Source organism: Anabrus simplex, chromosome 2 (assembly GCF_040414725.1).
Source record: "Anabrus simplex isolate iqAnaSimp1 chromosome 2, ASM4041472v1, whole genome shotgun sequence".
NCBI lineage: Eukaryota > Metazoa > Arthropoda > Insecta > Orthoptera > Tettigoniidae > Anabrus > Anabrus simplex.
Genome location: NC_090266.1, coordinates 526,282,620 through 526,307,303, shown reverse-complemented (window position 1 = coordinate 526,307,303; position 24,684 = coordinate 526,282,620).

Sequence of the window (24,684 nt, the reverse complement as noted above, 5' to 3'; positions counted from 1 at the left end):
AAGTTGCAGAAATTACTAGTCAGTTTTTAAAGGTTAGAAAATCGTAGTCACCTCGACACCAAGTTGAAGGGGAATACAAGAGGGTATCACTCTTTATTCCCTGTTTCGAGTAAGTTCTGTAGACATGAGTGAGAATTTACAATAAGAAATAAAAGTTACATTGCGAAAGAAATATGAAATCTTCCCCTCCAGCTAGCTGTCAAAGACTATTACGTTGATAAGCAGAATCTTCCATTAACTTGAGCTGCTGGACCTCCAGAAAATGGACGAGGGGGCCCTATCCCCCTGCCTCCCCAACGTACACACTATAGACTAGAGTGATCACAAAGACAACATGACCCTAAATGTCACAGCTTTTATAGCGGAGAAGAAGGTTCCGGATTTCTCTGAGTCGAAACCCTGACACACCTACAATTCCTATTGGTTAATTTAATAAATATCAAAAATTTATGATTGTTACCTAAATAAATGTACAAATTTTCTAATTGGCTAACAAATTAATTTCGCGAGAAGAGATAGAAATGTTGATAACATTTGAACACCAGAACAAACTATAAACAATTCAGTTTAGGAAACCTTGACCTACAAAATTACCTTGAAAATTAATATTTCATCTTCACACCAGAGGGCGCAACCTAACTCGATATCAGCGACATCTGTCGAGAGATGTTCAAACTATTTTCAAAATGAGTTTCAGATTTCCTGATCTAGATGGCCTTCTCAAACATGCTAGTTTTAAATGCACGGGGCGGGGTTTCCGCCGGTAAAATTATTATTATTATTATTATTATTATTATTATTATTATTATTATTATTATTATTATTATTATTATTATTATTACGCTTCAGTTTCCCTATTGTCACGCTTACACAAGTTCACCAATTCCTCTAAGCAGCATGTTTGTTTCTGTCCATCACTCCTCTCTTTTCATGTGCATGTACGGAATATTTTCCTCCTGCTTCCAAACTTTCTCTGCATTTCAACACCCGCATCGCCACCAGAAATATTATCAGAGTATAGGATTCACTTTGAAGTGAGCAACGCAAAGAGCGGCTTAGTTACGCAAACAAGCACTTCCGGTCAGCATATGTCTGTGTCGTGTGGAGCAGTAGCCTTTCTAGCTCTACTTCACAGTCTGACTGCCAGACAAAGCTCCTATTATTCTATCTCATTCACTGGAAAAAACTACGCATAAATCATAAGGTTATGGAACGAAGATTCATAGTAATAATAATAACGATAATAATAATAATAATAATAATAATAATAATAATAATAATAATAATAATAATAATAAAAGTAATAATAATGAAAAGAAGAAGAATGTTAATCTTACAACTTCTCTGCAATAGCTGTAGATTTTTAAGACACATTGAGGTAATGAAATGTCCCACTGGAGTTCATTGACGTGACTGAAGCCCACGACTCGGCATTTTTGCATTCATATACCCACAAATGACTCCGAGCTGATCTGGGGAGGAGCTCGCTATCCTAAAAACAGAAGGACAACGAATAACCGACAGCGTCACTGATATATGTTTATTTTAGACCTTACTAGAAATTCTATAAAAAGCAATTTTACTAGTTGTTAATATAAGACGTCTTAAAATGTGCGGCATTATATCAAATTCTGTGTATATCCTGATAAAATGTGCTGTCTCCGTTGTAACGCATATATCCACTAAAAGAAAGTGAAAAATTAGAAACGTAGGAATACTCGATCTTTCTATGATTTTCTCCTTGTTTGAAAAGTCGGCACCATTTAAATTCCTTTCGTTTTGGAATGCAGGCTATATATTGGGCACTGCTGGTACCAGTCGGCAACCATGAGCCACCCCAGGGGCGTTCAGTCCTTAACATGGAAAGATGGAGAATCTCTGGTAATAATAAAATCCAGACTAGTGGTTTAAGATTAAATTTATAATCAATTTACTTCAAAAATTGGCCTTCCTAACCAGTTACAATAATGAATTATGACTGTTATTTTTAAAAATAAGTTAAATTTTACATCCAGAAATCTACCCAACATTTTATCTATCACTTCAAATAAATGAAATTTGTTTGTCAAATATTATGTAACTAGTAGTACGTAGTACAGTCATTAAGTTCTGAGACTGACCGCATGATGGCGCTGTGGTGCACTATAGAGCATAGGTGGCGCCGTCGTATGTACAACGTCAGTTAGTCTCTCGTCCCTGCAAGAGACAGTTGAGTGCATGCACTGGAAGCAGACGTACGATCGTTGTTGTGACGGTGATTTGAATGGGCCAGTCGGTCCTTGACATGTCACAGTTTGAGCAACGGGCAAACATCAAGTTCTGCCAGAAATTAGGCAAAACCGCTGCCGAAACATTTAAAATGATGCAGCAAGTTTACGGTGAGGACGCATTGAGTCGCAGTGTTGTGTTTAGGTGGCACCGACGTTTTGTGCAAGGACAGGACAGTTTGGAAGATGATGTGCGGTTTGGTCGACCACAAACAGTTCGAACGGAACCCAAGATCCAAGAAGTATCAACGTTGGTGCGTTCTAACAGATCCCAATCGGTAGACGATCTCGCAGCAGCAATAGGGGTCAGCCATGGTACTTGACACAAAATTCTGACGGATGGCCTCAACATGTCTCGTGTTACCCAGCACAGTGTGCCACGAATCCTGTCGCAAGACCAACGTGATGATCGCATGACGATTTGTGATGACCTTATCAGTAGTGCTGACGATGATCCGACGTTCCCCAACCGGATAATAACTGGAGACGAAACATGGTGTTTCCTTTCAGCAGTGCTTCCAGCAGCTATACCAACGTTGGCAAACGTGCATAACGGCCAACAGCGACTCTTTTGAGGGTGGATGTGGTTCTGTTTATGTGGTTAACGGCTAACGGCGACTATTTTGAGGGTGGATGTGGTTCTGTGTAGGTGTACGCCGTGTAATGCGGCATCGTATGCAACAGACACAGTCGTGTGGGTGCCTATCCTCCAGGCGTCAAGTCTCAGAACTTAATGACTGTACTACGCATTACTTTTAATGTTACGTTTGAAATGCTTATTCCCTCGTCCAATAAATTCAACAAATAAATTTATATTTCACTTTCTCCAAATATTAAGCATAATTCAAACAATTAATCAATATTTATTGAATATTTGAAAGTAGGTGGGCTGTAAGAGTACTAGGCTAAACGCTGATTCGCTGTTGGGTGTGTGACGTCACAACGCGAGAGGTTTTAAAAGTGTATAGCGAGATGTGAGTGTGACGCCAACCGGCGGGCGATTTGAAAAATGGGATGGCTGGCTATGTTTGCATGGTTAACATTAAAAACTTGGGTTCGATCCCAGGCTTAACCTCACCGGGTTGCCAACCTTATAGACCTACTTCGATGAGCGGGGGGATAATCGCATTTGAGTGTAAGCTTAACCTTCCAGGCTCGGATTCGATCCTAGGCTTAGTCTACCTATTCTACAGTACTAGGCCATATGGCTGCTATACGTTATTCTTATGAGGCTAACTATAGAGAGTTACCTCAGGGGCTCACAAATTTTAACATAGGATCGGACTAACTCTGGAGAGCTGACGTAAGGGCTGCTGGGAAAATGGCAAAATAGCTATTATGGGGCTAAATCTAGATAGCTACCTCAAGGGCTTACAAATTGTAATTTAGGACTTATTGGTTTTATCGAAGTAACTCTGGGGAGATGACATAAAGGCCACTGGGCAAGATATCTGTTATACATTACTCTTATGGGGTTAACTCTGGAAAGCTACCTGAGGGGCTCACAATTTGTAACTTACGACATATTGGTCTTATTGGACTAACTTTGAGGAGTTGATGTAAAAGGTACTAGACAAGGTGATTGCTATATATTACTCTCATGGGGCTAACTCTGGACAGCTACCTCAGAGGCTCACAATTTTAACTTAGGAATTTTTGTCATTATCGGATTAACTTTCTGGCATCTGACGCAAGGTTACTGGACCAGATGGCAGCTAGGCTGTGCTCCTACAGGACTAACTGTGGCGGGCTACCAGGGGGGCTCAATACTTGTAACTTATGACCTATTGGTCATAACGGACGAACTGCAGGGAGCTAACGTAAGGGCTGCCAGGCAAGATGGCTACTATACATTGCTCTTAATGGGTTAACCCTCGAGAGCTACCTCGGGGCTCACAGCTTGTAACTTAGAGTTCGTCTCATTGGCTAACATTACATGCCCCAACGATTATGGCTCCCCAGACATATTTCTAGCATATTTCTCGGGAATTCGGTTTATATTTCCAAAACTTCTAGTTAAACCTCGCTATTACTTTTGGTAAAACTGTTTCCTATAAGATGTAGATGATTTTTGCAAAATTTCAAGGGAGGTTTCGATGAGAACTCATTGTTAGTACCATTTGCAGGTTTGGCTCGTTAAGGAAACTGAAACTAGGCAGTTGCCCGCAAAGCTGACGGTGAAAAATTAACATTAATGAAGTAACTTCATTTTGTACATAAATATCATAAAGAACTTAGGAATATGAGTTTCTCGGATTATTTTGGTGAGGCACATTACCAGCTGTGATAGCTGGACGCTGAAATTGGCAAACTAAAGGATTATCGACGCTTTTTGAGCTCTGTTGTTGGCAAAGATTCTTAGAAATGATATGGACTGCAAAAATCAACAATAAGGCAGTTTTGGAGCGCATCAAGCCCCGTGTGTCATTGGTTGGTAAGATTATGAAGCTGAGACTTGCACACTTTGGCCACGTTATGTTATCAGATGCGTTGGAAAAAGCAATCATGCTAGGAATGATCAGCGGCACAAGAAGACCAGGTTGCCAGAGGACTCGTTGGTTGGACACCATTAGAACAGACACAACGTTTACCCTGGAACAACTAAAGGAGGCAGTGTGAAACAGGACAACTTAGTGAGCACTAATTTATAGAATCGCCTATGATCCGATTCGACTGAACGGATGACATCACATCATTATATTACCAGCCCCGGTCGACAAACGAACTTAAAATTTCTATTGAGTAGAAGCAGAGTTGTTATATAAAAAGTGTCTTGTGGATAAATTATATACAATTTCGATTATTATATAAACTTAACATTACGAATTACGAACGTCTGTGAGGTAAACACTTCACGTTTTGTTAGAATTGGTTCGAACATTCTGAAAACTGTCCCCTCCAAAAAAGGGTAATCAAATGTTTACTACACCTTATTTCACGTATGCCATCCAGTTTAAATCATCATCAAACTCCACTGTGACTACCCACGTCCCTTTCCATTGTTAAGTGAAACTGAGGGTACCACATTAATATCTCTCCTAAAATATTTTATAGAGCGTAAATATTGTTGGCAAAAGGTTCCTTAAATTAATTATACGCACTCTGAAACACTTGGTATATTAACATTCTTAAAGAGTACATTATTGATGCATACTTGGGACGTAACTGCTACCAGCAGATCAGCAAGCTAAAACGAGAAGTTAACAAAATAATTTTCAGGTATGCAAATGTATCCAAAAAATGTGACTTAGAAAAGTCTCGACTAAAGTATTGTTACCATCATTACAGTCTTCACATTTACAGTTATCCGATTTAATCTTATAAGCAACTGTACATTTCCACGAATCACAGCGCATGTAAAGCGTGCATTCAAAAGAGTTGATTCGAGTTTCCAAAGTTAGAATCTTGCAGTACATGTCCTCCGTATTTCGATGTTTCATACATATGCAGGTTGTATCTAAACTATACCTATGTTTTTCGTGTTATGTAAAGAACGATGGTGCATTCGGATTGGCGGAGTAAATTTTCCATTTCGAAAAAATTAGCTTACTTTGTTACTTCTGGGCAAGCAATTCAGATTGATGAATTCGCCGTTTTGCTCTGCCAGAGCGCAAGCTGCTGCCCTCTGCCTATGATTCAGGGAAGGGTGGGGAAGTGGGATTTATGTTAGACGGAGACAGTGCTCGGCGCAATTGCACAGGTTTCTAGTTCGTTTCACACAGTCGCTTTCCAGGCCCAGTAGGCAGTATATAGTTTGTACTGTTCATATTAGCTACTAATTTTGCAGCAGGAATTTTTGAGAATGGCTCCATTTCGACACATAAACGAAGAAATTGCTGATTTGAACTTAGCCTATGGCGCAGCAAATTGAAACACGAGAGAAGCCACTCGTATTTATGCGTCCGGTACCCTAATGGTCGCCAACCTCATCATTCAACATTTGTGTCCATTGGCAGGAGACTGTGTGAAAGAGGGCGGTAGGAAACTGTCAGGTGTCAGTAGTGAGCACATATAAGTATCGGTTTAGTGTCGATTTTTGGGCCGGCATTGTTTGTGACTATTTTCTTGTGCCGCATGTCGCTCCTCGCCTGAACGGTGAGGAATGTTACTGTTTCTTGATAGAATCACTGCTTGGATTATTGGAAGTATTCGGCATTGAATGTGGCTGTGTCATAACGGAGCTCCTCCACACTTCACTCACCGTGTCACGCAGCACTTAAATGATTATTATCCAGGGAGATGGATAGTCCATGGTGGGCCAGTTAAATGGCCTCCACGCTCAGCCGATTTAACTTCCATTGACTTTTCTTGTTACGTGAAGATCGACATATAATGGGGAATATTGGACATTCACTGTAATCAAACCATAGGCCGTATTGTTTTGTTCGATCAATTTTTCATTCATTTTTGAATGTTGTTATTAAAGAAATGCACTATCAAGTGGTGGCATCGATTCATCTTCGCACATTTTAAATAGAACGTTACTGCGACTAGAGGCGAAACGATCAGGTGCATTCCTTGATTGACAAGTGTGTCTTAATTACTGTGTGTTGCTGTACTGTGTGTGCAATTGTGCTTGTTTAATAACCAAACTGTGGATATTGTCTGTAAGATACAAGGACGATTCTACGCGAGTCGAACGAAGAAACTTTTGCATTTGCACGAACCAGAATGGCACAGATAACACATCCGGATGACATTACGCGTAGTCAGATCATCGGCTGATTAGAGGCCGGCCACAATCTGCGTCAGGTGGGTCAGTAGGTGAATGTCCCTCGTAAACGTCATTTCACAGCTGTAGGGAAAATTCCAGGAGGGGAGGAACATTCAGCGTCAGAACTGGCAAGGCCGACCACGTGCTACATCCCGCCGTCGGGATCATTATTTTTGCCTTAAATTTCCGAAGACGTCCAATCAGCACAGCACCTGCACTGGCTAGAGACGTAGCAGAAGCCCCTGGGTCACACATCTCCCATCAGACTGTGTATCGTCGGCTTTGTGAGGTTGGTCTGTATGGTCGGCAACCCACCAGATTCATCCCCCTCACATAATGGTACTACGTGGCTCGTCGAATGTGGTGTCTTGCTCATCGTGATTGGATTGAGGAAGAGTAGGGTAGTGTCTTGTTCACGGATGAGTTTAGCCTAGAGAGTGACTCTCACCACCTGTTCATCTGGCACGCCCCTGGGACACGTTACAATCCTGCCAAAATTGTGGAAAGGGACCGATATGACGGCGCCAATGTTCTCATCTTGGGCGGCATCATGTTAGTAGCATGTACTTCACCGCATGTGTTTCCTAGGGGTACTGAGACGGATGTTGTCTCTAGGGATGACATCCTGCAACTGTATGGTGCATATGGACCTCGGTTCCATCTGATAGATGATAATGCCGGCTTACACAGGGCGGTCTGGTGGACCAATACCTGCAACATGAGGACGTCACACTTTTAGATTACCCAGATCGCTCCCCATACTTAAATCCATTTTAATATCAATGGGATGCACTACAGTAGGTGAACCGCCACCACGGACCATTCTTGAGCTCCAAAGGGCGCTTGTGCATCACTGGGATGCGTTACCGTAAGCCATGCTGGACGGCCTGATCTGGAGTATGGGGAGCCGTTTTACGTCCTGTATTGCCATGCGAGGTCATCACGCCCCGAACTGACGTTCTGTATGCCACCGGAGGAGAGAGATAACACACGGTCAGTGCTACCCTCTAGCCATGCCTGGTTTTCCTGTACACCTGGTACCATTAACACTGTGGCATATGTCAAATTGTTGCCAGGGCACCTTATAGTGCACACATTATCACTGTGCCACATGTTATTCCTTGGAGGTCGAAGGTCCCTAAACTTATGCGCATGTGTGTATTTCAAATCAAAGCCTTCTCCGTAAAAGTGATGAGGGACCTTCGAAGGATGAAAGATAAAAGCTTCTAGTATTCGTAACCTCGGCACTAAATGGGATAGAATGGTTAGCTCTGTGCCTCGCTGCTGTAGCTCCCACGATTTAAATGATACCTTTTTCGGTGAAGGCTGGAGCACCGTTATGACACAGCCACAATCAATGCCGAATACCGAGAGCACCATCTTACAATAATCAAAGCAGTGATTCTATCAAAGAACAGTAAAATTCCTCACCGCACAGGTAAGACGTCTTAGAAGACTTCTCGTGTCAATAACGCAATAACTGGTACCCGACAAAACTTGTGTTACCACAGCAGTGATATTATTGTATGCATGAGCTTTCTCCAATTACTCAAGTTTTACTAGTAGGCAATTGTCTGATTTCACCCTTGCCGTTAAACCCGTTTACCACTATCACAAATTAAACACTCCTACTGCTGCTTGGTAGAGTGCACACCAAGAATATAAGCGGGAGGCTCCAAAAACACTATTTCCTTTCAGTTAGTTTTCCTTGTCTTAGAATGTAATATCATGTAGGAGTTGGTGTAGATTGAGCTGGCCATCACACGGGGGAGTAAGATCTTCGGGGACCACGTCAACAAGTCGACACGTAGAACAACCAGTCTTCTGGCCTTAAAAAATTCCACCAATCTAGAACGAACAAACAGAGACAGATAGACAGATACTCTCGACCTCCGTCTTTAATCCATTCGTCTTCCGTTCCAAGATAGCGGGTTCGAACACGGCTGAGGTTTGTGGCACCTCAGGGTGTTCAAATGGGACCAACTCCGTACGATTGATTTCTGACATGTCGAGGAACTCTCACAGGAGTAATTCCCGACAATGTCGTGTCTCATGAGATCATTAGCAATTTCAATCGGTCCAAAGACAATCGGTAATCGATGCCATTATTATTGATAAGATCTGTTAGATGTAACGTAATCGAATCGATCGTATGCGTACATGTCGTAAAGCGCTGTGAATTTTCCTAATTTTCAAGTAGTATTAACCGCAATCAGTCAGCCCAAACAAGTTCTTTGCATGGGAAAAGGGTACTTGTAATTGAGTTAAGAATGTATGGAAACAAACTCTAGAATCTTTGGCTACTCTAAAGATATAAATTTAGTGATAGTTCTGAATGGTGGGGTCTGTTTGTCAAACTGGCAAGTTCATTTTTTCTTCTCACAATGTCCTTCATTCGTATAATATTTTTATTTTTCTGAGCAACTCACGTTATTTCAATAGGAAGCAGTTATTTCACATGAGAAAAACAAGAAGAAGGACACATGGTAAGGATGTAGCATTGCTGTTTAAATCACTACACTGTACTGTGTTCTAACATTTCTTCTTCTTCCCCAGTTTTTATATTAGATACTTCCTCTGTGATTACGAAAAGCAATCAACCGAAGAAAAATAAAAACCGTGCGGGCCTCTTGTAAATATAAAAGATATACTGTAGCATACCACAAAGTTCAGTAGATAGGCCCACCTAACACAATTTTATTAGAATCCTTCCTCAGCTACTGTAACCGAATGAGGCTGGAAAGTAAAACTGCCGTGGGGATTGGGCATTTAAACTAAGCTGCTGAAACTGTAGCAGCACAATTTAGCGTGAATAAATGTGACACTGAAGGATCACACAGCTCTGCTTTATAACATTCGAGGTGTCTACCTCGTAGTCTGGGAACAACGTGCACAGTAACTTAGCTATAAAATAAGATTGTCACAATTGATGGACCCGAGATAACATCCTTAGGTGATATAAGCACAGAAAATTCCTTTTCTCACCAAGAGGTGTACGTTACGTGACCTATCCATAAAAGGTAACACACTGCTTGCAAAATACAACTAACCCAAGATAGTGAACTAAATCTACTACGACAATTATTATTAAGGAAGAAATTCAAACCGTGATTGAAAATTGTAACCGTGGAGAAAATTAATGTCCAAATAAGTGAAAATTCTAACTGTAAGAATAAATAAGTCGCAATTGAAGTTCGTAGTCTCAGGTTGTGTCCGATGATTCGTGAATCCAGTTCCAATGGTAGGCCTCACCTCACCCACACCTGAAAGCAAGCCTTTGAGCAAAGGTAAACTGGTAATAAATGCGTAAGGCCTCTGAAGAGGCCTGGTACGGGTCTTTTTCTCGTAGACGGCCTATTAGGCGACCTACATGTCTGTGAAGATGAGGGCCCTACCTAGGATGATTTCTAATGCTGAATACTTCACTCACACCGACCACCGAGCTATTGGAATTAACCAATTAAGGTTAAAATCCCGGACCCGGCCGGGAATCGAACCAGAGACCCTCTGGACCAAAGGCCAGCACGCTAACCATTTAGCCATGAAGCCGGACAGTTAAACTGGTAATGAGCAACTATAAACAACGCAAATACCTAATCTACTATTAATATATCAAAATAACACATCACTAATTGAAATTGTCTAGTATACCAGGTTATTCTGTTACATTTTCCTATTTTAAATAAGGTCCTTTTTAGTTCATTAACCAAAATGCATCTCTCCAAAAATTTAATGAATAATATAAAATTATGATTATACAAAATACACAACCCTCACGTTGTCCGTCTGTTAGGTCATCAGCCCAGAAGCTGGTTGGATCCTCAAATAGCAACACCAAAGGCTATGCAGTTAAAGGAAACCGCAAATCCAATGGCAGAGACCAACGTTATCTTATCAGAATATAATATTCTCCATTCGTATAAAGTTTTCATTGTGCTGTGTAGCTCACGTTATGTCCGCCTCTGTGGTGTAGTGGTTAGTGTGATTAGCTGCCACCCCTGGAGGCCCGCATTCGACTCCCGGCTCTGCCACGAAATTTGAAAAGTGGCACGAGGGCTGGAACGGGGTCCACTCATCCTCGGGAGGTCAACTGAGTAGAGGTGGGTTCGATTCCCTCCTCAGCCACCCTGGAAGTGGTTTTCCGTGGTTTCCCACTTCTCCTCCAGGCAAATGACGGAATGGTACCTAACTTAAGGCCATTGCCGGTTCCTTCTCTCTTCCTTGTCTATCCCTTCCAATCTTCCCATCCCCCACCAAGGCCCCTGTTCAGCATAGAAGGTGAGGCCGCCTGGCCGAAGTACTGGTCATTCTCCCCAGTTGTATCCCCTACCCAATGTCTCAGGACACTGCCCTTGAGGTGGTAGAGGTGGGATCCCTCGCTGAGTCCGAGGGAAGAACCAACCCTGGGGGTAAGCAGATTAAGAAAGAAAGAAAGAACTCACGTTATTTCACTAAGAGCCAGTACTTTCAAATGAGAAAACCAATAAAAGGAAAAAAGAAATACACACGATAAGAAAAACCATTGGTGTTAAAATCACTGCGGGTCAATAACTTAGATGTTAGGCCCCTTTAAACAACAAAGAAAAACAAATAAATAAAATCAGTGCACTGTGCTCTGCTCTAACATTTATTTTCCTCCCCCATTTTTTATATTTGAGACAGGGCAGATATACATGTTACGAAAGAGGATTACCTCTAGCGCAGGGCGTACAGCTCGTACTATCACTTCCTCTGCGATTACAAATAATAATCCATCGAAGACAAGAGAAAAATCGTACAAGCCTCTTGTAACACTCAAAGCGTCTGTGCTTACACTTCCTGAAATTTATAAAAGTTCTCGCCAAACACTGATGGAAATAACCGCTATTTCACAAATTTCCACCTTTCATTACTAAGAATCTCTAAAAATATTCATAGGTATGATCCTGGGGATTATGTTCGCAGATGTGAAAATTGATTTCTCCAACTGTGAGCCACAAAGTATTTGTGGAATTGAGCTTTTCAGTTGACACTTGTTCGATTTCCAAATATTGCAGTCTCTTGTTACCTTCACAGTCACTAATCCTACTGTTTGCATTTAGTGTCCATTTCCATATTGCTGCTATATTGCCGCACATTGTTATTCGATGCCCCAGAGTGTCCAGTATACCACAGGATTGGCAGGCTTCATTTACCCACTGACCATGGATTTTCAGCTTTCCGACAGTAGGCATACTCTCATATATAATGATACATAGTCGTGAGCCATTCAGCTGGAAGTGATCAATTTTAGAAAGCTCTTCCGTATGTTCGTCCAGTCCCTCATTGGATGTATAACCTGCACGTGCGGCGTAAATGCCCGGTCCTATAGCAGGAAAAGGTAGATCGGTCCGGAAGTGTAGGCTTTGCGGGCTGCTATTGAAGTGGTTATTATTCGGTCGATTATAGCAAGTCAATTCTCGAAGACTTGTCTTTTCTGAATTAGTAGCTACGGACACAGTGCACTGAAGTTCATGTAGGCACTGTGCTAGCTGAGCAATCCAAGTATTTTTGTCAGCAAGGCAGTATATTTGTTTTCGACAGCTTGAAATGTCAAGCCACCATGATATCCTAGAAGATGAAGAAATAATCGAGCTAACATCTCCATTTGCTGGCATATCACATGCGGCACCGGAATGTTTTAAGTAATGTACCGGTACCATAAATTAGACAGGGCATAGGTATTGCTCCAGTATGCTTCAGTGAGAAGGGAACTTCTTCGGACTCTCGGAGTATGTTATCTGTGACGTGTCACATATCTGCTCATAGCTACCTGTGTGGAACCCAGTGAAGCAAGATTTTATATAAATTTTTCTACATACCATAGTACACTTCATCTCATGTTTTTGATCCACTCTTACCATCAGATTTCATCAATTGGTTTCCTGAGTGACAAACACCTATCTATATAAATATATAAAACTAGCAAATACCCGTGTTTCGCTACGGTTTTAAACTAAAAGTTATTAGTCCAAGTTTTACGTTTTGAAGACTCCACTGTTGGCTGAGCCTGTGAAATACAACCTCAATTCGTACGTCAAACGATTTTTTGGGAATGATAATAATAATAATAATAATAATAATAATAATAATAATAATAATAATAATAATAATAATAATTATTATTATTATTATTATTATTATTATTATTATTATTATTATTATTATTATTATTATTATTATTATTATCATTTTCTGACCTAACACTCATGTTGAAACCCGTACAGAAGAATGGGAATGTTTTAAACCCCATCTTATTTAATATATCGAACGTAAAAGCGACCAAACTGAGAATTTCTTAGTTTGTACGTGGAACAGTAATAGAGCAATGAATGCTGATTTAGGGGGTGAATATTTTAAAATATTTAATATTATCTAGGTATAGAAAGACCACCCTTCATGTAAAAGTTCAAGTTAATGTCTGAAACTGTTTCGGAAGAATGGTTATTGTGTTTTTGAGAGTCAACCACTATACAAATCCCTTGGGGAGAAATATTTTGTAGTATACGATAGTTTACGCCTAGGACATAAAGAAAAACCTTCTCGTAAAATTACAACTTTGTAGATCAAACGGTTTTGGAGGGACGAATAATTTCGTTACCGAAACTAACCCCATTTTAACACATTAGGGGTGTAACGTTTAAAAATATTTTTTATTTCACACCTAGGATTTAAAATATATACCGCTATTTGGAATTTTGTCTTCGTACGTTAAACCATTTCGGAGGAAAGAAGGAAAACGTAGTACAGTCATTAAGTTCTGAGACTTGACGATTGGAGAATAGGCAGCCACAGGACTTTGTATGTTACACACGATGCCGCATTACACGGCGTGCACCTACACAGAACCACATCAACCCTCGAAATAGTCGCCGTTGGCCGTTAAGCACTTAAACAGAACCAGATCCACCCACAAAATAGTCGCCGTTGGCCCTTATGCACGTTTGTCAACGTTGGTATAGCTGCTGGAAGCACCGCTGAAAGCAGTTGGCAGGGAGGTACCGTATGGCTTCTCTTGTGGCCGTCATGACCTCTTCGGACGGCTGAAGTGCTTTCAGGCGAGGAAAGAAAAATATATTGCATGGTGCGAGATCAGGTGAGTACGGAGGGTGTGTCAAAATTGTCACCTGTTGCCTTGCATGTTCCTCTTGGACAAGGACAGAGCGATGTGCAGGGGCGTTGTCGTGTAGCAACAGCCAATTCTTTGTACGCAAAGACCAGATCGCTTACGGCGAATTGCATCGCGTAAACGGCCAAAGATCTCATTGTAGCGGGTTTTATTTACGTTGCACTGTCTGGGAGGAATTCCATGTCAACGATTCCATTTGAATCAAAAAACAGTTCCAGCATCACCTTGCCTTTTGACCTGTCTTGTCGTGGTTTTTTCTGACGTGGTGATGATGGCGTCTTCCAGGTGGCGAATTGTCGTTTCAGTTGCGAATCATAAAGGAAACACCGTGTTTCGTCTCCAGTTATTATCCGGTTGAGAAACGTCGGATCATCGTCAGCACTACTGATGAGGTCACCACAAATCGTCATGCGATCATTACGTTGATCTTGCTACAGGATTCGTGGCACACTGTGCTGGGTAACACAAGACATGTTGAGATCATCCGCCAGAATTTTCTGGCAAGTACCATGGCTGACACCTATTGCTGCTGCGAGATCGTCTACCGATTGGGAGCGGTTTACGCACCAACGCTGCAACTTCTTGGATCCTGCGTTCCGTTCGAACTGCTTGTGGCCGACCAGTATACAGTATACAGTCTCAAATAATGTTCCACCAGTTGTGTACTAAGTTTATTTCAGTTAAACTCTTAATTTGAGGAGTAACCACCATGTCAAATGATCTTCCAAACTGTCCCGTTCTTGCACAAAACGTCGGTCAAACCCAAACACAACACTGCGACTCAATGCGTCCTCACCGTAAACTTGCTGCATCATTTCAAACGTTTCGGCAGCGGTTTTGAATAATTTCTGGCCGAAATTGATGTTTGCGCGTTGCTCAAACTATGACATGTCAAGGTCCAACTGGCGAATTCAAATCACCGTCACAACAACAACCGTACGTCTGCTCCAGGGCATGCACTCAACTGTCCCTTGCCGGGACGAGAGACTAACTGACATGGTACCATACCACGGCGCCACCTATGCCCCATAGTGCACCAGAGCGCCATCATGTGGTCAGTCTCAGAACTTAATTACTGTACTACGTTTATTTGTTTCCGGATCTTAACCTTCATTTAACTCTCTGGATGGTTACATTTGTTTGAAACCTTCTGTACCGGGCGAGTTGGCCGTGCTGTTCGGGTCGCGCAGCTGTGATCTTGCATCCGGGAGATAGTGGGTTCGAATCCGACTATCGGCAGGCCTGAAGATGGTTTCCCATGGCATCCCATTTTCACACCAGGAAATGCTGGGGCTGTACCTTAATTAAGGTCACGGCCCTTTTCTTTCCACTCCTAGGCCTTTCCTATCCCATCGTCGCCATAAGACATATTTGTGTCGGCACGACGTAAAGCAAATAGCGTAGAAACTTTCTGTTATTTAACACCTAGGACATCATATGAAATTTGAAATTCGCAGTTCAAATGGTTTAATATAAATGCATATTTTTGTCATCACTCCTCACCCCTAGTAAAAACCACCTAGAGGTGTATTGTATTGTTATAATTTATTTAAAATCTAAGACAGAATTTTATGTTTATAGAGGGCAGCACGATCTCTAATAACAATCGAGATGAAACCTGCATTATCTCCATTATTTCTTAGGCCTAGTATATGTATTAAGTTTGTGGAATTTGATTAAAGGTTTGAGAGGTTTAAATCTTAGAAAAATGCACATTCAACGTGCGCAAGAATACGTAGGTACCATTAATGGTATACAGTCTCAAATAATGTTCCACCAGTTGTGTACTAAGTTTATTTCAGTTAAACTCTTAATTTGAGGAGTAACCACCATGTCAAACGATTTTTGGCAATAAAGAAGAGAAATCGGATATTCGGTTTAGTACCTTGGCTGTTGTGAAGACTTAGTTTTATAACTTCAACTTCTACATGGTCCCATTGCTTATAGAATGTACATGAAATATTTTGAATTATATCATGTTGGACACCTATGACATCCGAAGTTCTTGTCAAAATATAAATTTGTACGTCATACGGTTTGGAGGGATGAATAATCTTGTCATAAATCTTCACCCTCGAGCCAAAATCCCTTAGGGGTGTATTGTTTTAAGACATGTTATTGATTAAAGTCTAAAACATAAGTTATAGGAGCAACCATCAAGTGAAATTTTAACCTCGCATGTCAAACGATTTCAGATACATGAATATTTATGGCATCAGAAAACCCTCCACCCCGCCAGTTAAATTCCAATTCTGAGTTAAAATGTAAGGCATACAGGAGCAATAGTCATGTGAAATTTCAACCTCGTACATCAAGCGGATTTATAGAAATTAGTATTTTATCATTATATCCCAAACCCCGGTCAAAACCCCTCAGGAATATATTGTTTCAAGACCACTTCTTGTTTCAAATCTCAGATATAAAGGAGCAACAATCATGTGAAAGTTCAACCCCGTATGTCAAATGGTTTCAAATTGTTTGAAGACCACATCTTATTTAAAAATTAAGACATTGAGGAGTAACCACCATGTGAAGTTCAACCTCGTATGTCGAGCGATTTCGGAGGTATGGATATTTTTGTCATCGAGCCTCACACCCATCCCCAGTCAAAACCCCTTGGAGGTGTATTGTTTTAAGAACACTTTTTTATTTAAAATCTAAGACATGTAGGACAACCATCATGTGAAATTTCAAACTCGTATGTCAAACCATTTGAGAGAAATGAATATTGATGTCGTCACCATAAGACCTATCTGTGTCGGCGCGAAACCCCCCTTGGAGTTGTGTTGTTCTGTGTTTGTTTATTTCTAAAGGACATTACAAATACCCATTTGCACGTCTGTAATATCTTCAGTTATTTGAGGTATAAGTATCGTCATGAAAAGAATTCAACTCATTATCCACTTCTTTTCACCTTCCCCCTTAAGGGGATATTCCGAAAACAAAACAAGACGTGTTTCTTTATTTTCAAAGGAGAAGAAAATGCCAATATTCACGTCCGTAACCTTCCGTTTTCGAGATATAATAAACCTCATAAAAATAACTCAATCATTCCCATTTCCCTTCATTCTACGCCCTTAAGTGGATTTTCCAAAAATAAAAAGTATGTGTTTCTTTATTTGTATAGGAGATTCCAAATACCAATTTTCACGACTGTAACATTTTCAGTTTTTGAGATATAACTATCCTCATATAAAGACTTCAACCCATTTTTCAGTCTCTCGTACAAACTCCTTAAGCAAATTTTCCGAAAACAAAAAATACATGTTTCTTTATTTTTAAAGGAGACTCCAAGTATCAATTTCCACATCTGTAACACATTTAGTTTCTGAGTTTCCACCATCCTAATAAAAAAATTCAACCCCTCTTTCAGACATTTATATCCCTCTCCCCTTAAGTGGTTTTCTCGAAAACCAAAAATACGTGATTCTTTATTTTTGAAGGAGATTCCAAATACCAATTTTCACGTCTTTAACATTTTTAAGTTTTTGAGGTATTCAGTATATATGCTCATTTTTAAAATTCACCCCCTTTCTCTTCCGATTATGTGTATTTTCTGAAAACAAATTATGCAGGTTTCTTTACTTTTATAGGAGATTCTAAATAATAATTTTGACGTCTGTAACATGTTACGTTTTTTATATACTGTGGATACACTCATTTTTATAATTCACCCCTTTGTCACACCCGTACACAATCCCCCCGCCCACAAGTGGGTTTTTTAAAAAACGTACGTTATCCTGAATTTTTAAAGGAGATTCCAAACACCATATTTCGTGTCTGTAACACCTTCAGTTTTTTAAATATAAGTATCGTAATAAAAGGTAATCAACCCGTTTTCACCTTTTTTCACCTCCCTTAACGGGATTTTCCAAAAAAAGAATGTGTTACTTTACTTTTAAAAGAGATTCCTAAAACCAAATTTCACGTCTGTAATATCTTCAGATGTTGAGATAACAGTATCCTAATACAAATAATTCAACACCTCTTTCAGTCGTTTGTAACCCCTCCCCGCCCCCCCCCCCGCAAATGATTTTTCCGAAAACATAAAAGTATGTGTTACTTTACATTTAAAGGAGATTAAAATCACCAGTTTTTACGTCTGTGATATACTCATTTTAAAAATTAACCCCATTTGTCAGTTCTGTTCACCCCATCCTTAAGTTGGTTTTCCCAAAAAACGTATTTTTAAAGGAGGTATCAAGTACAACTTTTCATTGCTCTATAATCTTCCTTTTTTGACATATAAGTGTCCTCAAAAGGTATTCAACCCTTTTTTCACCTTTTTCACCATTTTTCATCCCCTTATGAGGATGTTTCCGACAACAACAAAATACGCGTTTCCTTATTTTTAAAGGAGATTCCAAATACCATTTTCATGTCTGTAACATCTCCAGTTATTGAGATGTAAATATCCACATAAAAAGAATTCAACAACTTTTTCAGTCCTTTTACACCCCCACCCCCACTCAACTGAAGTGTTTTTCCTAAAACGAACAAATACGTGTTACTTTTATTTCTAAAAAAATATGAAAAATTCCAATTTTCACGTCTGTAACACCTTCAGATTTTGAGATATAAGGTCATTTGGGTTACTTCACAGATCTCTTCTTCAACTTCAACTTTTTTACCGGGCGAGTTGGCCGTGCGCGTAGAGGCGCGCGGCTGTGAGCTTGCATCCGGGAGATAGTAGGTTCGAATCCCACTATCGGCAGCCCTGAAGATGGTTTTCCGTGGTTTCCCATTTTCACACCAGGCAAATGCTGGGGCTGTACCTTAATTAAGGCCACGGCCGCTTCCTTCCAACTCCTAGGCCTTTCCTCTCCCATCGTCGCCATAAGACCTATCTGTGTCGGTGCGACGTAAAGCCCCTAGCAAAAAAAAAAATAGCAACTTCAACTTTAAGTAGTATGGCATGTAATTTACCAGGAAGACATTCAATACTTCTTGATTCAAAGCCACAACATACAGCAGCTCTCATTGTAGCTCGTAGAGGTTTCCCTAAACACTGTTTTCTGAAACTTCCATCGTTCATTAGTTCGTAACATGAAGCCATATTCGGTAATTTGATTCCGTTCTCATGAGTCCTTCATGTGGTTTCAATTTTCAAAATAATTATTGTTTTATTACATTGAGCTGTTTAACACTTAGGACCGTGATGTCCTGTGGTTTTACCGAGAGAGTTTTGTCAGCCCTTTTTAGTACTCTGATCAAGTTAAACGTACATAACAATGTTATCAGTTTTTACGTTCCACTAACTACTTTTATGGTTTTCGGAGACGGAAGTATGTCCCGCAGGAGTTCTTTAACGTCCCAGTAAATCTACGATGCTGATATATTTGAACACCTTCAAATATCACCGACTGAGCCAGGGTAGAACCTACCAAGTTGGGCGCAGAAGGCCAGCGCTGTATCGTCTGTGCTACTCAGCCGAGCATTAAAAAGAAAATGGCACCAACTACTTCCGCCACTTGCAGCATTATCACGTTTATCTGTGAGATGATATTTATATTCAAGTCTCCTGTATAGCGACTGCTGCCCTTGGTCTGATATCAAGAGCTTTGAATTCGAGTCCTTGAGTAGTGCTGTATTGTCGAATTTATTATATTCCAATATTCCTTGTTCGTGAAAAAAAAACTATCAATTTAAGCCTTGTTGAAATATCACTGTAGCTAAAGACTAGCGGAGGTCATTTGGCTTACTTGACAGATGTTACCATTTCCTTTGGATACCCTCATTGTGTTTCGTCCCACACCTATAAGTTATGCTGTAAATACCTGCAATATCCTCCAGTCTTTAGCCTTTCCAGCATAGTTTCAATGTTCGCATCGAGATATTAGGAATCTCAGTCTTGAGTCCCAGTGATATTCACGTAACCAGTTTTATTCAACCTGAAATGTAATTTTATTCAATATCAGTGTGGTCAAAACCGAATGACAAATCTCACCAGGATATGTAGGATTTGCATCAAAATGAGCATAGAAAGTTGCGCAATATGTATGAATACATTTTCGCTTCGTTTAAATGGGGCGATCGCCAGGATGAGTTGCTAAAGCTGTACAGTCGCTAGCTTTGTGAGCCCAAATTGACGGCTTCGATCCCGGCTCAATTCAATAGTATTCGAAGGTGCTCAAACATGCTAGCTGCTGTTAGGATCACTGGAGCATAAAAGAACTCTTGCAAGCCAAAATTACAGCGCCTAGGTGTCTTTGAATCATAACACAAGTTAGTAGGACGTGAAACTAATCACATTATTATTATTATTAGTATTATTATTATTATTATTATTATTATTATTATTATTATTATTATTATCATTCGTAATTATAGCCATTTCGAATCATCAACAGGTTAATGTTCAGTTTGTTCGAAGCGAGAAATGATGATGCAGTTTTTCACATCCTATACTTATTATCCGTAAGCAAATAGGATGTCGTAACTGGAAAATATACATATTTCAGGAGCTAAATATTTATTTTTAAGTTTCATATTTTGGATTTATATTAATGGTTACTTTATATAGTATATTTAGCCACTGTATAAGTTTCGATTATTTTGTAAGCATGGTAATGCTCTTCGAGAAGGTGCAAGAGTTCAGCAAAATTTATCTCGGCTTGTGACCCGAGAGTAGAAGTCCTTCGTCTCCAGCGAGGCAACGGAGGAATTCTTATAAGTGTGAGAGCTTCCATTGTAATCAATATTATCGAATTCCTCATTTCTCGGCTCACGTGTCTTGGAGTTCTGTGCTACGGACCGTATTCATTTATCCGTGAAGGCAGACAGTTAAATGTTTTCCATGCAGAAGGTAGATGAATATAGGATCAAAAGGAATGCCTAATTCATTGGTTACGTGGCTTCAACAATTTCGTGGTTACATTTACTGTAAGAATTACGAGATTTTTGCTCTTGGTAAGGAAACAACCTCGTCCAAGGATAGCATAATCTTTATAATTTGAGAAACAGGGTATCTAACTTATTTTTGGTAAGAGTTCAAAAAATTGTTCCATATAAGAAATATCCTGGAATACCCCAAAATGCATTCACAAAAATTCAGCTTCCTAATTGAAAACACAATCCATATGCCTCTGTCATTTATTTTTTAAATTCAGTATGACTATGAAGAGTTTTTATATTTGCCCCATCGAACTCGACAGCTGCAGTCACTTAAGTGCGGCCAGTATCCAGTATTCGGGAGTTAGTGGGTTCGAAACCCACTGTCGGCAGCCCTGAAGATGGTTTTCCGTGGTTTCCCATTATCACACCAAGCAAATGCTGGGGCTGTACCTTCATTGAAGCCACTGTCGCTTACTTCCCACTCCTAGCCCTATCCTTTCCAATCGTTGCCATAAGACCTATCTATGTCGGTGCGACGTAAAGCAAATAGCGAAAAAATCTTCTCTTCTCTTCTCTTCTCTTCTCTTCTCTTCTCTTCTCTTCTCTTCTCTTCTCTTCTCTTCTCTTCTCTTCTCTGCTCTTCTATTGTATCCCTTCCTTACTCATTTTCATGTCTTTTCTGTACTTCACATTTCTCCGAATGAACATATCGACAGGCATTTGTTGTTCAGGTGATTCCCGTTGTGATTGACGGATTGCATACTTCACCTGTCATTTATAAGGTTGAGGATATGAAAATAATATTAAATAAATTACAGACTCATAAAACAGGAGTAGCGAATAAAGTTAGGTCTGACCGGCTGAGTGGCTCAGACTGTTTAGGCACTGGTCTTGTGACTTAAACTTGTCAGGTTCTATCCTGGCTCAGTCCGGTGGTATTTAAGTTGCTCACATATGTCAGAATCGTGTTGGTAGATTTACCAGCACGTAAAAGAATTCCTGCGGGACAAACTTCCGCCATCTCGGCGTCTCCGAAAACTATAAAAATAGTTAGTGCGACGTAAAAAGAATAACATAATCAAAATAATTCCTGAAATGATTATTTAGAATATAATGGAAGTATGAAAAACCTAACCCCATTGTACTAGAGCCCTGAAGGACCATGGCCTACCAAGCGACCGCTGGTTAGCCCTGAGGCCTACAGATTACGAGGTGTCGTGTGGTCTGCACAACGAATCCTCTCGTCCCTTATTCTTAACTTTATAGACCGGGGCCGCCATCTCACCATCAGATAGATCCTCAATTCTAATTACGTAGGATGAGTGGAATTCGAACCAGCCCTCAGATCCAGGTAAAATCTCTGGCCTGGCCGGGAATCGAACCCGGGGCCTCCGGGTAAGAGGCAGGCACGTTACCGCTACACCACTGGGCCGGGATAATGGAGGTATAGGGGTAAACTATCTTGGAGGAATAATAAAAGTACCCATGGATTTTGTTAAAATACGCCTTGATTGAGTGAAAATAGTAATTGTGCCGAGCAATAGAGGAGAAGAAAGACGCGAGGACGTGATAGCCGAGTGGCAATATTACTGGCTTCTCAGCAAGACAGTCACTGTTCTATTCCCGGCCAATGCACGTGGGATGTTTGAAGCTAAAGTAATATTCCTGTAAAATTGGAGGTTCCGTAGCTATGACCACGATACCAACAGTTACGTATAGTAAAACTACAAGTATGCTTGCTAGCTTTACTTCTTTGTCAGTTTATCCATTACTTCTCCGAGAGCAAGGTTAAAGTACTCGTACGTTGTTTCAGATGGAGGGGAAGAATTCAACTGGGAAATGTAAGCCAGTTATTGCTTTTCTTCCAAATGTCCCGGATTGAGTCGTCCTAAACAACATTCCTTTGAATTTCTCTTCTAACTAGTAGTAAATATAAGGATCACATTCGAGGAGTGAGAACTTAGTAACATCCCCAGCGGCTGCTAATCAAGAAGCTTCCCAAACACTGCATGCGGTATTTTACGATTTAAAAGTAATTACGCCCTAGGGACTCCATGTAAGACAAGAGGGCGGACGGCTATGATCATGAAATTACATAGAACTTTATTCCTGTCCTTTCTTATGAGGATTACATTCACTATCCTCCTACAACAACAGTTGCTATCTGATACATATTGAGTTAAGAAAGCACCACGATTATTTTGTGTATAACCTTACGTACACTCAACCAAATAAAATTTGGCCCTAGCTAAAATTGAACATTCCGTCAAATTAGAGACCCACCAATTAGGGTAAATGTGTACAGTACTGGACATGAAATGGAATCGTACATAGTACCCAGCTTGTAGACAACACAGAGATCAGATTTCTAAATCAGCGCATACATAAGCAACGCATAGCGCAGGAAATTGTTTCTAGAAAGTAACGGAGCAGCTATCCTTCCGATAAACCCGTCATCCTCTTTCCGTGCTGCTCAGTCGGAGCGATGAATACTTACAGACTCTATGTGATCTCAGGGGTGTGGTTACACTTGTGTTAATGTTGGATACATGGGAAGCACGAATTAAGATTACATCTACTTGAAATGAAGCTGACGTGATTTCTACTTTAAAATTAACGTATTAATTTTAAATGTTACCACGTGAATAATATGAAAATGAAAACAAATAGGTTAATCATCTAAATGATAATGAAACGAGGCAGATTGACGTAATTTATTTTACAGTGTTATTAATGTTTTTGCGTGCAACCTGTTGCTTTCCACTCCCTTGGAAATGTACAGAGATAATGGCTTCGCTTCGTAGAGTTCATTGGCTATTTCAACCTTCCTTACAATGTAATTTCATTACTGAACTTACGTTATATATTTACGACAATGCCAAGTTGCAACAATAACATAACTATTCTGTTAAGTATCAAAACTTGCCAGGAAGTTTGTAAAACAGGACGTCTAATAGACAATCTTATTAGTTATTTATATGCCGAAATACTTCTTAATTGACTAGCTACCCTATCTTCTTAGGATATAAATATATTTGCAACTATTGCAAATTGTATTATGTGGGTTCACATTACTGACGTAGACACTAATGGTGGTATCAAACCAACAGTTCACAAATCATAAAATATCCACACTCACAGTGAGAAACAACAGATCACAAACTGTAAACAGGAACAATAAACCAATTTGATGTGAAAAGGAATACCAGAACTGGGGTAGACAAATCGACTTATAATACTGTAGAGTAGCTGAAGTTCCAATGAGCAGATATCCTCCAGCTGGGTTCATTGGTAGGATGTACAACCACTAAGACCTGTTCAAAAATGATCCTCACAATAATCTACACAAAATAAAACCATTGCTGACTTGCATTGAAAACAGTATAACTAGGAATCTGATCAACGACAGCTATGGTTAAACAAAACTAAAACATCGTTAAAGAATTCCTAATACAAACAATATAATTAGGAATCTGATCCACGACACCTATAGTTAAACAAAAATAAAGGATCATAGAAGAAGTCTTACTACAAACACTGTAACCAGAATCTGATTCACGACACTTATGATTAAACAGAAATAAAAGATCATTAATGACTTTCACAATAAACTGTAAAATACGAATCTGTTTAACGACACCTATGGTAAAACCAAACTAAAAATTAGAGAACTGATTATACACACACAAAAATTATCTTCCAAATCCCTAAATATAGCTACA